Here is a 15,605-nt window from a genome sequence, read left to right on the forward strand (position 1 = left end):
CCTTTGCTCTTGATTTTCAAGAATTGCTTTTAAAAAAACTTATTTTTTTTTAAAATTTTACATAAAATATGTTAGCAGTTCAAAAGACATAACTACAAATAAAGAATATTTAAATAAGTTAAGTTTTTTTCCTGTCCCCTTCACCCTACCTTAGGACCAAACTGATTGATACACTAATAAATGGAATTGCTGAATTACATTAATAAGTAAAACTATTAGGCATTTCTTTTGGCCTAGGGAGACCATGAAAAATTATTGAGACATTAAGGGGATTATGAATCAAGAAAGTGTGAGTGTCTGTAGTATACGTAGGGAGTCCTCATTTCTTTTTACAGCTGCCTGGTACCCTTTTGGGTGGATATACTACAGCTAATCCCACCAGCCCACGAGTGATGAAACTTTGGGTTGTTTCCAGCTTTTAGCTATTTTGAGTAGTGCTGAGATGCACAGATTTGAGCATGTGTGTTTTTGTATCTTTGCCAGTGTTTCTGTGGGAGAGATTTCTAGAAGTGGAATGGCTGGGTCAAAGGGTAAATGTATATGACATTTTGTAGATACTGCCAAATTCTCCTTCATAGGGGCTATGCTATTTTGCATTTCCATCACCAAATTACGAGAGTGCCTGTTCTTTAAAGTCTTGCCAACAAAGTATGATGTCAAAGTTTTGGGGTTTTGCCAATATTCTAGGTGAGAAATTGTATCTAATTGTAGTTTTAATTAGTATTTCTCTTATTATGAAAGCGGTTGAGCATTTTTTCATATACGTAAGAGTAATTTGCATTTTTTTTCCCTATGAACTGTTTGTTTATATCACTAGTAAAATTTTCATAGGGTTTTCGGTCATCTACATTTCTGGAGACTTTATATATAAGTTGAAAATACTTTTTCTGTTTTGTCATTTGCATTCTTTCAATCAATATGTATTTCCAAATAGGCCTCCAGATTATCATTTGTCTTTTTAGTAGCATATTATTGTGGTATATTTCCCCTTGTTATGCTCATTCTTGTACTTTTATTTTGGTGAAACTTTTTGGAGGCTGAGCCACACAGCAGGAACATTTTCTCTAGTCTACTGCCCATTTGACTTTGCCTTGCTTCTTTGTGTCCAGAAACTGGGGAAGACAATCAATGAAAACTCACGTAAAGTTTGCAGTGGCCAAGATACAATTTCTTACCCTGACGTGTCAGGGCCTAGAATGACGTTGTGCATTTTCCTTTGACTGCCCATTTGACTTTGCCATGCTTCTCTGTGTCCAGAAACTAGGGAAGACAATCAATGAAAAATCACGTAAAATTTGCAATGGCCAAGATACAATTTCTTACCCTGACGTGTCAGGGCCTAGAATGACGTTGTGCACTTTCCTTTGAGCATGCAGCCAGTCATCTTTGGTATTTAGCTTCAAGTTGTGACTCTAAAATATCCTGTTTCTACCTGGAAAGTTGCCTTTCAAGTATATTGACTGCAGGCAGTTGCCTTTGTTTTCCCTAATAAAACATAGGGGAGTAGATCAATTGCCGGAGCAGAGAAAGCATACACTAAAGGGGCAGTGAAATGCTAGAGGCTGACTTGACAATGTGTTTTTGTTCATCTTTGGTGGAGTGTGTGTATGTGTGCATGCGTATTATCTATAGAGGTTCCCGGGATCGCCTTTTCCTCCTAAATGATACTGACTTATAACCACTCAAATACTGTGCAGTAGAGAAGCAAGGAGACGTTTTGTAGAAGAATGAGGTCATGTTTGCATTATAATATTAAAAAACACTATCTTTGACCCTAATTAAGTGAAATGTTATCCCAACACAATACACTCCATTACATTTTAAATTTCGTTAAAATTTTATTTAAGTTTGGGAAAATTTGTTTTCTGTCTTATTATACAGGAACCTACACAGAACCCTAAAATATATTTTACTTGGCTCCATACAGAAAACACTTGCTGACCCCTCCATGAAATAACAGTAATACTTGTGAGTGAAGGAGAAAGTTTAAAGTGTTAGGAAAAGTATGGCAAGGGGATGCATCTACTGCAGGCATAGATTTGCACTCTCTAGGATGCAGAAGAATTCTCACCCCACCCACACCCGGCAACAGTAGTCTGATTCTTCAGCGCTAGAGTGAAAACCAGGTATATACATTTTAAACACAACTCTGGGTGATTCTATTGGAGTTTGGACTAGCATGAGAAAGTTGGTGTGGGTGAGGCAAAGCCTCTCTAAGGAAGTAAATTCTAAGCTGAGACTTGAAGACTGAGTAAAGATAAAGCAAAAAGGGGCAGTTTGGAGAAGAGTTCTGAGAAAAAGCAGGAGTAACTGAGGAAATGAAGAAATGTGGGGTTTCTGGAGCAGAGAGAGTGAGGTGAAAAATGCAAGAGACAGAGGAAACTGGGGACATTCTTTGAAGGTAAAACTGATCAGAGAATGACCCTGACCCCTCCTACACTCATTTTGATGGATCAGCACACTGAAGGACACACCTGGAAAGTTGATGAATATTCTATTGCGATCCTCCCCAGACCTCCCCTAAAATTCCTACCTTCAGAAAACAGATAAAATCCCCCAGATAAAGGAAGCCATCCAGTGTTCTTCTTGGAGCATTCCTGTGCCCCTTTTTTTCTCAGGCAAGCACTTTTGCTCTCTAAACTCAACAGGAGACTTGCAATCAGGGAGCAGCATGCAGTGACAGCTTATATACCACCTGAACCTGTCTCCAAGGCCCCCTTTCCTCTGACTTTTCAGTGAGATAGAAGCAGCCCGCTTCTGCCATTATGACTTGTACTTCTCAGTGAGACCACGCAGCCCTATGTGGCTCACTTCTTTTCCATCAGGTTTCTGGAGGGCCAAAGCAGCCCTGTCTAGCTTTCTTCTGTTGCTTTTTCCATCCTAACACCTTCCTTTTTCACTCCCCCAGCTTTGACAAATGTACTCTCAAAATCACCTGGACTATGAAATTGTTCCTACGAAAAGTCAAGAACACACACACTAGAGCTGGCCTGAGGCATACTGGCTTTAGGCCTGGTCCCTTTCTGGTGACTCTACCAGACCAATGCACTCATATTAGTATCCTAAATTATGTTCATCCATAATTTTCTTCTTAGTTATGTGATCCTGTACAGATATTGATATACATATATTTATACCACAAACACCAATTTAAGGTGCCATTAGTATAAGATACAGTTATTTCGTTTTTTGCAAAAAGAATAAAAATGCTTCCAATTAAACTGACACAATCTTTTCTTAGTCCTTGTACTTTTTATTTTAAACTTTTTGAATTAGTTCTTTTAGACCTATTAGGACATCAGTCTTCTGCACACATAAAAGATATAAGTGAAGTAAATTGGGTAAGAGATTTATAAAACTTATTCCTATTCAGAATTTCATTATTTCTAATTACTTTTCAATTTACAGACATTGGGGGTCTTTGCTTTTCCATGCACTGCTGTCGTCTGTGCCATCCAGAGCTTTACTGATGCAGTATTGCCTGTGATAATGCTCCATTGTTGCCCTGGGATGTTCCTTGAAGCCCCTGGCACCCATTGCAAGTTGCTCTTAACTACTCATGGTAAAGCGCTTGCATTTTGGTAGTTTTTCCCCAAGCAGTTCTTTTAACATTACCTCACTTTAACCTATTGGGTAATTTATTTTTAGCATCAAACCCAATTAGTCCAAAGGTGTGAGGGGAATCTGATCTAAATATTTGTCTATTTAACCCTTCCTTAGAGGAAGCACTGAATTTTTCTCTATTCTGTACATAATTGCTGCTCTGTACCCAGGGCTAATTAAGGAGGAAGGAGCATAAAATTCATGTGACAGGGCTGTGGTACCACAGAGGTCACAAGATATTTTAGGGAAGACTAAAAGTTGGAGAGGTAAAGATAACAATAAAAAATGTGTTTCTAATTTAATGTGTTCACAATAGTTTACACATGAGGCTGTGACTAGAACATGTTGGAAACAGAATAAGTAAAATAAAAGCTTGAAAAACAATCTCATTTTATGGACTGAAACATTTTAGGGGAAATATTTGCTTTAAATTAATTCCAAGGTCCCACAATAAAATATGGATCTTTTCTATTTCTGTGTGGTAGTGGTGGTGGTGGTGGGGTGCTGTATGGACAAGGGGAAAACAGATATTCAAAGAGCTTTTAAGTATTGAGATTTAAACCAACCCTCTGTGGAAAGGTTGGGGGAGAGGGGTGTGAAAAAATTCACCATTTGGCAAATTTTCAAAATAGGTTTAAAAAAAAACTTTTTTACTTCTCTCCCGGGTTCTTAATTTTGAGACAGGAATAATAATGGGGCCCAGTAGTTTCTGCTCTTGGAACAAATTCTAAAAAAGGAGTGCTCGGGCCTGGACAGCATGACTCAGTGGTTGAATGTCAACCTATGAACCAGGAGGCCCTGGTTCGATTCCTGGTCAGGGCACATACCTGGGTTGTGGGCTCGATCACAAGGATAAACTCAAAATAGGGAAAAGACTTAAATATAAGTCACGATCCCCGGTGGGGGGCATGCAAGGAGGCAACCAATCAATGATTCTCTCTCATCATTGATGTTTCTCTCTCTCTCTCGCTCTCCCTTTCTCTTTGAAATCAATAAAAATATATTAAAAAAGAAAAAGGAGTGCTTAGAATTTTTTAAAGAAACCTGAAATTAGATGACTTTAGTGGCTCAGGCAGCTAGGAGAGGGCTGGGGGACCATGTGATGGCTGGCATCAGAGACCAAAGCAGGCGCCACTCCTGCATAAGGGCAAGGACAGAGCACGTAGGCAAGAAGATTGGTTATGAGTGGCTTGTATCAGCCTAGGAAGATGCCCTTTCCTCTATTCCTCCCTTTTTCCCTCCCACCCTCCTTCCTCTCTCTCCCTCACTCTTTCTTTTCTTCCTCCCTCTCTTCCTTTCTGCTTTCCTCCTCCCTTTTTCTTTCTTCTTTTCTTTGTCTTTTCCCTATAACAAGGAAAGCAATTCACAATTCTTCATCCAAAACCCCACTGCAAGGCCCATTTTGAATTCAGAATACTTCATATTTTGGAAAGGTAATTAAACGTATATACTGTATAACATTTACATCCCTAATAAGGTCTGATGAAGCACTCTGTAATGATTGCAGTTTAATACAGTAGTGTTATCACTCAATAGAATAAATACAGACTGTAAATAGTTTTGCATTAGGTTAGGTCAGATTTTACACTTCTACTAACCTTTTGATATTCAGAGCTTTTGGATGTTAGCATTCTGGATAAGGGCATGTGGACTTGTAAAAATCAACGCTGCTGTGGTATAATGCACATACTAGTCGGATGTGTCCAATCTTACATGTACAGTTTAATGGGTTTTGACAAATCTGCTCGCTCACAATCAAGAACAGGTTTACCACCCCCCAAATTGTTCTCATGCTCCAGGTCCAAGGCAACTGACCTTCTTTCTATCACCATAGACTAGATTTGTCTTTCCAGTTTTTTTTGGTAAATGATATCATACAGTATTTACTTTTTCCTGTTCGGTTTCTTTTGGTCAGCTTGTTTTGGAGATTCATCCATGGTGGTGCATGTGTTCCTTTTTTATTGCTGGATAGTATTTCATTGTATTGATGGCCCATGATTTGTTAATCCTCCTACCTTCTGATAGACATTTGCATTATAGAAATAATGCAAAAGATTTGGTTGTTATGAATAAAGGTCCTATTAACATTTGTATACAAATTTTAAAAAATTCTTTGCATAGAAGAGTGAAATAGCTTGATCGGATACTAAGTGTATTCTGTACTTTGGAAGAAACTCCCAAATGTCTTCCAGTGGCTCTGTCATTTTGCATTCCCGACAGTAGTGTATGAGAGCTCCAGTTGCTCCACATCCTTGTCAACACTTGGTATTGTAGGTCTTTTAAAATTTTAGTTGTTCTGTTTTAGTTTTCATTTCCTCATGACTAATGATGCTGAACACCTTTTTAGGTGTTTATTTGCCTTCCTTATATTTTATTTTGTAAAATGTCTATACAATTCATTTTATACATTTTGTATAAAATGTCTATACAACCCATGTTTATTGGGTTGTTTTGTTTTTATTGAGTTATAGGAGTTTTATTTTTTCAAAAGGCCTTCTGGATACAAGTCCATTGTCAGATTGTATTGCAAATCGTTTATTTCAGTCTGTGGCTTGCTTTTCCACTTTCTTAATGAGTATCTTTCAAAGGATGGAATTTTTAATTTAGAGGGAGTTCAGTTTGTCTTTTAAAGCTTGTGCTTTTTCTGGGTTAACGAAGGGATCTTTGCCTACTACTTGTCAGTTTTGTTGTTGAGTGTTGTTTGTTTATAAGCAATAAATTGTCACTGAGGCAAAAGAACTAAAAATGATCTTAAGAGCCTGCTGTATGCCTGGCTGTGTTCTAGAGACTTCCTTGAATGTCATTAATCTTCATAACAAGTCTTTGGAAGTCTTAAAGGCTATGTGATAGAGGTTCTAGAGAGGTTAATTAGCGTACTCAAAGTTACATAGCTGTTTAGTAGAAAAGATAGGATTTAAAATGAGGTCTCCTGAGTAATAATGATAGCTTCCACTTTTTGAATACTTAACCTGTGTCATTCACACTGTACTGAGTGCTTTAATCTGATCAGCACAACAACCCTATGAAATAAGTAATATCATTTACAATGTCCTGTTACAGATGAGGAACTTGGGACTCAGAGAAGGAAAGTAACTTTGCCAGTATCACAATGCTCTTAAACTTGGTATTTCATGCTTTATTCCAGTCTCTTGTAGGATTCTTATTTTAAGAGGGAATGTCATACCTTTGTTATGTAAATGGAAGCTTTACTTTTCAGTGGTCTTAATAGGCAACAATAGCTTCTGGAGGTGAATATTTAAGAAAAGATTGAAATAATTTCTTTTATTTTAACCCTCCTGTTCTATAAGACTGTAAGCTAGGATAGGTTTGGAACCCACAAGGAGCTGTGATGGGTAATTACAGTGTTTGTACCCATTTAATCATGTTTTCCTGAAAATGTGGCATCTTAGTCTTGATTCTTTGCACTGATTTTATAGTCTCATCTAGTGGTTCGACTCCTGATTCCCTAAGGACTGCTTTTGGTTTGAAAGGATCATACTTGCATTGTCTACAGAAGTTTGCGTTTACAATAACTTCAAAAGAAGCTGCAGATATGGTCTAAAATGAAGCTTCACTTCTTCTGTTGGTATCATTTTGTTTAGAGTTGCATCTCTTGTTATTCTTTCTCTCTTTCTTTCTATACATTTTATTGTAAAGCCAGACAGTAGTTTTTTCTCAGCACACTGTCACCTCCAACATTACCACAGAAATCTCTTTGGATGTTATTCATTCTCTTTCTCTCTTTCCTTCTCAAAACACAGCACAGTACATACACACCTACACCCACACACTTAGGGACAGCAAACTTCTACAAAGGGAGTTGGTGTCCTGTGATGCCAAGACACCAAGAGAGAATTCTAGAAGTCGCCCTTCTTTTTCATCCCAAAGTACAAAAATGTTGGATTGTTCTATGAACACAGGTGTAGTCAATCTCAAGTTGGGTTACTTTTATGAAAAGTATGAGGTTTCTCTTTGGAACAGTGGGCCAGAATATTTGAAATCTGAACCATTTAGGTCACAAGGTCACTAAATACTTCCAAGTAAATGATTTGGTGACAACCCAACTCTATTGACTCTAGCCTTTAAAATCGGTCTTCTCTTCACTGGCTTCCTTTTAAAGGGGAATTTAAAAACATAACATTTCTACATAAAAGAGGCTGTGTACATAAGGCCTGCACTCTGGTCAGCTTTTAGACTGGAAAGACCATCTATCTCTAGAGTAACAGGAATGGGAGGATGACAAGGGAGCTGCGGGTCCTGGGCACTCCTCGGTTTCAGAACTAACCTAAGATAGCAGTCTTCAGACCTGTGAGTATGCTACGTTCCCATGTGCACTTGCACCAGAAGTCAGTTTTCAATCCTTATCATTTTTCATTTATATTTGTCTTTTTAAACATTCTCTGAGAACTCACCTGGATTCACATTTATCCCTCAGTAGGATCTTACCCAGAGTGGGACAATGTAATAGTTAAAAATATTGACTTTTGGAGAAAACTCCTTTAAAGGTTAATCAAAGTACCTCAGTGTGGTGGGATTTTTGTCTTTCCCTGTTTTGGACATATTTCTGTTTAGGAAGGAGCCGAATCTATAAGAGGTTGTTCTGAATTCAAAATACTCAAAATGCTGTAGGTTAGTCCTTATGAATCTTCTAAATCAGTGGTTCTCAACCTTCCTAATGCTGTGACCCTTTAATACAGTTCCTCATGTTGTGGTGACCCCTAACCATAAAATTATTTTTGTTGCTACTTCATAACTGTAATGTTGCTACTGTTATGAATCATAATGTAAATATCTGATACACAGGATGTATTTTCATTGTTACAAATGGAACATAATTAAAGCATAGTGATTCATCACAAAAACAATATGTAATTATATATGTGTTTTCCGATGGTCTTAGGCGACCCCTGTGAAAGGGTCATTCGACCCCCAAAGGGGTCACGACCCACAGGTTGAGAACCATTGTTCTAAATGTATGTTTAACCTTTTAAATGAAATGGTTTCTGGGACTACCCAAAATTTCAAGATACATTTTCTAAGACCCACACATAAAAGTTATGCATGATTTCTTTTGGATTTGGCATGTTATCACATAGGTAGTAAAAGCTTATTTTATCACATAGTAGAATGAATTATTTCCTCTTAAAGCATTTAATTTTCATCATTTTTCAGATTGCAACATTTTAAAGATTGTCTATTTATTATTACAAATATATTTTTCAAATGTGTGATGAACATTTATATTTTAATGTAGAAGACTGATAACAACTAATGAAGCTGAAACAGTAATAAAAAAACTCCCAAGCAAACAAAAAGAAATTGCTTTCATTTCTACATCTCATCTAAATCTGACAACAATCTTCAATAAAGGTATTATGTTTGACATTTTCAGATAAAGAAACTGAGATTTACAAGGGTAAATTTTTGATGGCCACATAGATAAGTTGCAAAGCTAGAACCAAAACCCAGGTTCTCTGATGATACATCGCATGCCTTTGTGACTGTATTATTCTCTTTTAGATTATTTTAGATGATGTTTCAGTGACATAATGATAAATTCTTATCAAACACAGAACTCCAAAAACTACAGTGTAGAGGCATATCCTGGGATAGGAGAGTTATAAATCATCCCTTTAATTATTCACTACAGATTCTTCTTTTTATTTTAGTATTACAGATATCCCCAATTTCTAAAGCATAAAGTCAATTATTCTTTATTGGAGAAATGTTCCTCAAATGACAATAGCTGCCAAAAGTGCCAATGAGATCTTGGCTGAAATGAAGGAAGAATAGTTAAGTATATAGACTAAGAGAGAGGGTAGTCAACATTGTCTGTCCTGGGACGATTACATATGTAATTCTATATTCAGGTCTATATTTTTAGCAACCTGGTGGCAGCTAGATTGAATCTCATCAGAATGCTCAGAAGATTGGACAAATACTTATGAGGTATATTTGAAGAAATTGAGAAGACTTAAGTGGTAATGGTGAGGATGAGATAACCATCTTCAAATAGTTGAGGGCTGTTAGGTAGTAGAAGGATTTAGTTTGTTCTGTTTGGTCTCAAGGGGTGGCAAAAGGACAAATGAATGAAGCTAGATTTCTAGTCACAGAGAGAAAGAGCTTTCAGATAGAGCTATCCATGGCTATAGCAGGACTGGAGAAGTTCCTATCAAGTTTCTAACCATGGACTGGATGGCCACCTGACAGGGAAGAGAACTCATGAATCAGATGGGTAGTCAAGCACAGTGACGCCTTAGTGGTTTCAGCCCTCATGAGCCCATCACTCCACGACATAGTCTCATTTATCTTTCTATGTATCTCTGTACCATAGGATATTACAATGTCCTATAATATATTATGCTTGCATTTCCTGCATTATTTAATCCCAGACTAAAAAAACTTCACTTAAACTGAGATATACCTTGAATTTTCTTTCCCATTCTGCCTCGGCTTCCAGACAGGTCAGGAATGCTCTGACCACTCATGTGCCTTAGAACAGCAGACCTCAGAGAGACTTCATAGGCTAAAGTAACTACATTCAGTCTTTATCCCCAATGAAGGAATGACTTTGATCTGTCAACTGTGAAAAGTAAACTGGGCATGACCTTCACTCATCATCAATCATCTCACTTAATGACATTTGTGAACTTTATTCTGATATTAGATCATGGTCTTTCTTTGTTCTGTCAGGTTATTATTTTTTCATCCAAAGTTGAATTATTTCCTTTTATATGTATGCAGAGAGCTTGGAATGTGAAGTATTGAATGTAAAGTTTATACATATCTGTGTGGCTCAAATTTGAAGATAATTTGTTGCATTTGCTGATATTTGCTCAATAAAGGGTAGAAAATAAAGATATCAGTGTCAAAGTCAAACATTCTTTAAAATACTCACTTCATTGCCCTTGAGACTTTGAGCATTTCTTTTGGGGTTCAGATTATATGTGCTAGCTCCTTTTCTGTTGTGCCTTTTCACCCAGAAAACCCTCCAAATGGCAATTATTGCTTCTTAGAGGATGCAACTTCAGAGCAGCTGTCAACGTGAATCTAGCTGAACCTGACTTGAAGAGACCTTCTGGGATCTAAAATGTTGTGTCTTGAAACTCATATTTGCCGAAAGGATATCCGAACACCAAAAGCAGGCTGATCTTTTCACAGGGTGACAGGAGAGAGCCTAATCCATTTTCTCATGAACATTCCTAAAGAGGCTAAATATAATTAGAGGTGTGGCACTTTATAATAATGCTCAAGTAGTTCAGGACTTCTTAAAACACCTTTCTTTAAATTGATATTTACATTTTATTTCTAAACTGATAGTTTAACTATTTAAACATGTTTATACAATTCACAGGTAAGAACGAAAATAAATTAGTCTTGATACTATCCATTTGAAATCATGGCTTTAGGTGAAAAATTTTTGTTGCCATAAAACCGGAATTAACTCCGTACTCATCTGCTAGTTGTTGCCCTTGAACTCTGAGCCACATCAGTCTCCTTTTCTCCTCATCTCACATGAGAGGCTGAAATAACTTGGACAGAGAGTACATGTAAAATTCCCCACTTCCCACTCCCTTCCTCTGAGGCTTCTATGAAAGGATAACAAAAAGGGAAGGGAAGAGAACCAATATGCATTCCATTTATTTTAAATACTTATTTCTTGTTTTAGAAATGTAATTAGGCAGATCATTATTTTCATGACTGTACTTCTCACATATTAAATTAATTGAACCATTAAAGAACTAATATCAACGAAATTAAGATTTCTAATCAATTTTATGCCAATAAAGTATAAATTATATTAAAATGTAATGCCCAATTGAAGCGCTTTTGTTAGAATGACCCCCTTTCATCGAATAAACATGAAATCAAATAGATTGCTAGAATTATAATTAGTAATATGCTAGAAATAATGCGCTCATGGTTGGGGTTAATAACCTGTGGAAGTGACTGGGTTTAAAATCTTAGTTCTTAAATCCTCCCAAGAATGACAACCATTTTAGATATTTTGACTTGAAATTAGGCTTGAAAATAGCTACTCTCGGGGGGTGAGTTAACATTGAATGTTGGGCAAGTAGAAATGACTGCTGATTTTCATTCTTTTTATCAATTCCACGGGGAAGGTGAGCTAGTAAAACACTTGTGTGAGCTGGTCATTATTTGAAATTTATTTACCGAAGTGGCTTACGTAATAATCATCCCCATGCTAAATCAGTCAGTCAACAAGTTTTTATTGAGTCCCCATTGGATTAGAGTAATGTACAGTAATGATGTATTCAGTAGTGTACAGATGTATGAAGCAAAGATTAGACATGAGCTCGACTCTAAGGCCTTACAAGCCATTAGAGGAGACAGACACATATTATCTACTCCAAATGTAACCAGATGACTCAACTCCCAGAGCGTGGAGGAGGAATGGCTGGGCTGGGATTGTTGTGGTGGGTGATGGGATGGGTTCAATGTGAGAAACTTCCATGATGTAGGTGAGTTGGTCTGGGTTAGGCAAAAGAAAGTTAATGGCTTGGTAGATGAGAAAAGCAGTTGGGTTTAGTGAGTAGAGTATAACCCAGACAAAGACTGAAGTAGAGAATGAAAGTCTGTTTAATTTATCTGGAGTGTAACAAGATGGATAAATACCATAAACAGGTATGACAGGTAGTGGTTTTATTTGAAATCCAAGTTTGAGCAGGGATGACACTGGAATGTATGAGTTGCATATCACAGTGACAACCTCTATTTTTAACTTTGTTAAATTTAGGCTTCTTGTGAAAAGAGAAGTACTTAAAGGAGAGGCTTTTGTTTGGGGATTGGTCATGAGGGGATCCTCCCAGTGCTTACTATAGTTGGCTAATCTACGACATACCCAAATTTGATGGCTTTATAGATTGAAGCACATGCATGCCAGCTGCAGGTTTTGGGACAAATGTTTCTGGCTCAAGCAAAAGCATTGGTACCTGACTGATCTACATCAGTTAGCGTCGTGTGAACATTGTTGGTGGGCTTTTCCTTTTCTTATTAGTCATTTCCCACGCTTAAATACTGTCGCCATATGGGCATGTTCAGTTAGATTTAGATTCTCCTGACATTCTGCTTCGATAATTTTTTTTTTATTGCTTAAAGTATTACAAAGGGTATTACATATGTGTCCTTTTTCCCCCCCCGCCCTTGACAGTCCCCCAGCCTCCCCTACCCCCCAGTGTCTTATGTCCATTGGTTATGCTTATATGCATGCATACAAGTCCTTCGGTTGATCTCTTACCCTCCTCCCTCCTGCCCCCCAACCCTCCCCGGCCTTCCCGCTGCAGTTTGACAATCTGTTTGAGGCAGCTCTGCCTCTGTATCTATTATTGTTCTAAAGTTTATAATGGTCTCTATTATCCATGAATGAGTGAGATCATGTGGTATTTTTCCTTCATTGACTGGCTTATTTCACTTAGCATAATGCTCTCCAGTTCCATCCATAATTTTAAGAAAATGGCCAGTTTTGGTTAAGAAGACTTTCTTACTTGTTTGATAACGGGATGAATGGTTATGGCTGCTCTTTGGGACAGCTTTGGGTTCTCAATACCATTTATGGTAAAGATACCCAACAAAGCGGGGCAAGGTCAGCCACAAATACTGGCTGTGGGCAATGACAGATTTGCACTGGTACCTGGGCCAGGCAACTCGAATTTGAGCTGCATGTGCTAATAAGGTTCAGTCATCTCTTTGCCCCCTTTTCTTTATTAGGTGGGGGATGGATATGCACTGGGCCCATGACAGTGCTAATATAATCCTTCTCCAACTTCTTAATTTTCAATTAAGAGACTTACTTCTGACTCTTCATCAGATCTATGATTTATGGGTCACTTAATATTAACAAGCAGCTTTCTCGGGCTTGACTTTTCTAAAAATCTCATTTAAACTGTGCAACAGGCCTTTCAGGTGGGTACTATTAGATCTTAGGATGAGAAAATCGAGGCTCACAAGAGAAGTGTTATTTCTGTGGTCACAGGGTGAGTCTTCACACCCAAGTGGGTCTGACTCCAGAGCTTATGCTCTTACCATTATGTTACACAAACTGTCCAGAGTTTTATAAGTGGGGGTCCTCAAGCCCTGTTCTTGTTACCCTGAGTAGGGGGATCGGCGAACAGTAGGGTCCCTTCTTGTTTATGACATTTATTCTAGTCAAATAAGCAATTATTTAGTGACAATCCAATAATGTTGAGAAGTATGCAATGGGGGAATGTAAATATTAAGGAACTATAATCCTTGCTGTAGGACATTCCTTATTGGCATTTGTATCCTCTAGCCACCTAGAAGAACACAGTCCCTCGAGTCCTTAGCCATTCCCTGTACTTGGCGCATCCTTTCCTGCTTCTTCACCTGGTTAGTTTTCAAACTTTCTGCAGACATAGTTCAGGGAAAAACGAGGAAACCTCATCTTCCTGGGACATTTTCTCTGATTCTTGATTTATTTGGATGTCTGCCCTCCATGAACCAGCGATGCTCAGTGCTTAGTTCTTTTGCATTAAGTATATGGTCATCTTCATTTTACTTCTCTGTCTCGTCTCAATAATGTAAGTACCTTGAGGACAATAACCTAATCTTAATCTTCTTTGCATTCCTATCACTTAGCAGAGCACTGAGTGAACAAGGGAAGAAGCCAAGACAATGCTGACATTTGAGGGGAGATCGTGAAGTAGAATAGAAGTTCCTTGAAGGGAGAAGCCCCTGAAGGTCAGTGTTGTTGGGGAAGGAATCTTCTCCGAGGAGTTGGAACTTGCTTTGGACTTTGAAAGATGCTCTGGATTGGGAGGTGGTGAGAAAGTAAGGGGACACAGCCACTGAGAGTGATAGAAAGTGCCTGTTCTTTCTAACTTTGAACCCAAACCAGCCTCTCTGTGGTTTCAACCAGTTTTTCCCAGCTTAAAGCTTTGAGATCATGCAAACCCGTCTAATCCCTTTCCCCAAACAGCCCTGCAGGGTTTGAAAACCTTAGGTTTCCCTGAATCTTCTGTTCCTACAGCAGGACTTCTTGATTCTCCAATTACCATCCACATCCTTTGCTGTGCTCCCCATCCAGGTGCCCACATGCATTGGGAAAAAAGCAGGTCAGGACTAATACCTTCCTGCCTGCGACAGAGGCTTTTGTAAGTGCCGGCTGTACTGCACCACAGCTGTTGGTGGCCACATCTACTCACTCACACTGACCTTAGCATCAGTGAGGATCACTGCATCTTTTTTGTAGATATGAAACCATGTCTGCCTACCTATTAGTGTCATTTACTCACCACTCATTCACTCCTCCCCGAGTCATTCCATAAATGCTCAATAGGGATTGACTATGTTCTAGGCACTGTGTCAGGTGCTGTGGACATACGGTCCAGCAGAGTGCCTGACGTAAATGCAGAAGCCTGCATCTGTCTGTCTTTTTACAACAGGTCCAGACTTCTAATGTTTCTCTCTTTTTCCTGTCTTCCTCTATCTCTCCCGCCCCATAGATAGATAGAGAGATAAGGTATGTATATATGTGTGTGTGCATATTTATATTTTTTTCAAGTGTTTGGGAGGCTTCTCAGTTGCGTGTTGATGAAGCTGATGTTGGTATAGGGAAGAAAGCTGATCATGGATGTAAACTGTGGGTTGTAATCTTAGTTAATGTTAAAACCGTAACTGCTCCGAGTTGCTGGGATGGAGAAAAACAGTGTATGCTGGTGGTGGGGGAGCTGGGCAGCAAATGTGCGACAAGTGTGGGCTTTGAGTCAGACTGTCTGAGATCAAATGCGGACGCCATCATTTACTGGCTCTGTGACTGAGGCCAAAGTTTAATTTTCCCGTGTCGCAGTTTCTTCTGCATATATCTCAGTATACTCCGGGATAAAATAGTTTCTGTTCAAATGGTTGTTGTGATAATGGAATAAGAAAATGTGTGCAAAGTGCTTGCGCCTGAGGCATATCAAGATTCAGTAGAGGATAGAAAAAATTATATAGGAAAGGTAATTCTTAGGTTGCCTGAAAGA

At 38.3% G+C, this 15,605-nt stretch overlaps 1 long non-coding RNA gene across 1 annotated transcript in view; it reads left to right on the forward strand.

Annotated features, from left to right (window-relative positions):
* Nucleotides 1–14,355, forward strand: part of LOC118670961 — a 41,322-nt gene extending 26,967 nt beyond the window's left edge. The window contains exon 3 of the long non-coding RNA XR_004972529.1: nt 14,221–14,355. This is a non-coding gene — a long non-coding RNA (uncharacterized LOC118670961). The remainder of the gene's footprint in view (nt 1–14,220) is intronic.
* Nucleotides 14,356–15,605: the final 1,250 nt, after the last annotated feature.

Source organism: Myotis myotis, unplaced genomic scaffold (genome assembly GCF_014108235.1).
Source record: "Myotis myotis isolate mMyoMyo1 unplaced genomic scaffold, mMyoMyo1.p scaffold_m19_p_16, whole genome shotgun sequence".
In the NCBI taxonomy this organism is placed as follows: Eukaryota; Metazoa; Chordata; class Mammalia; order Chiroptera; family Vespertilionidae; genus Myotis; species Myotis myotis.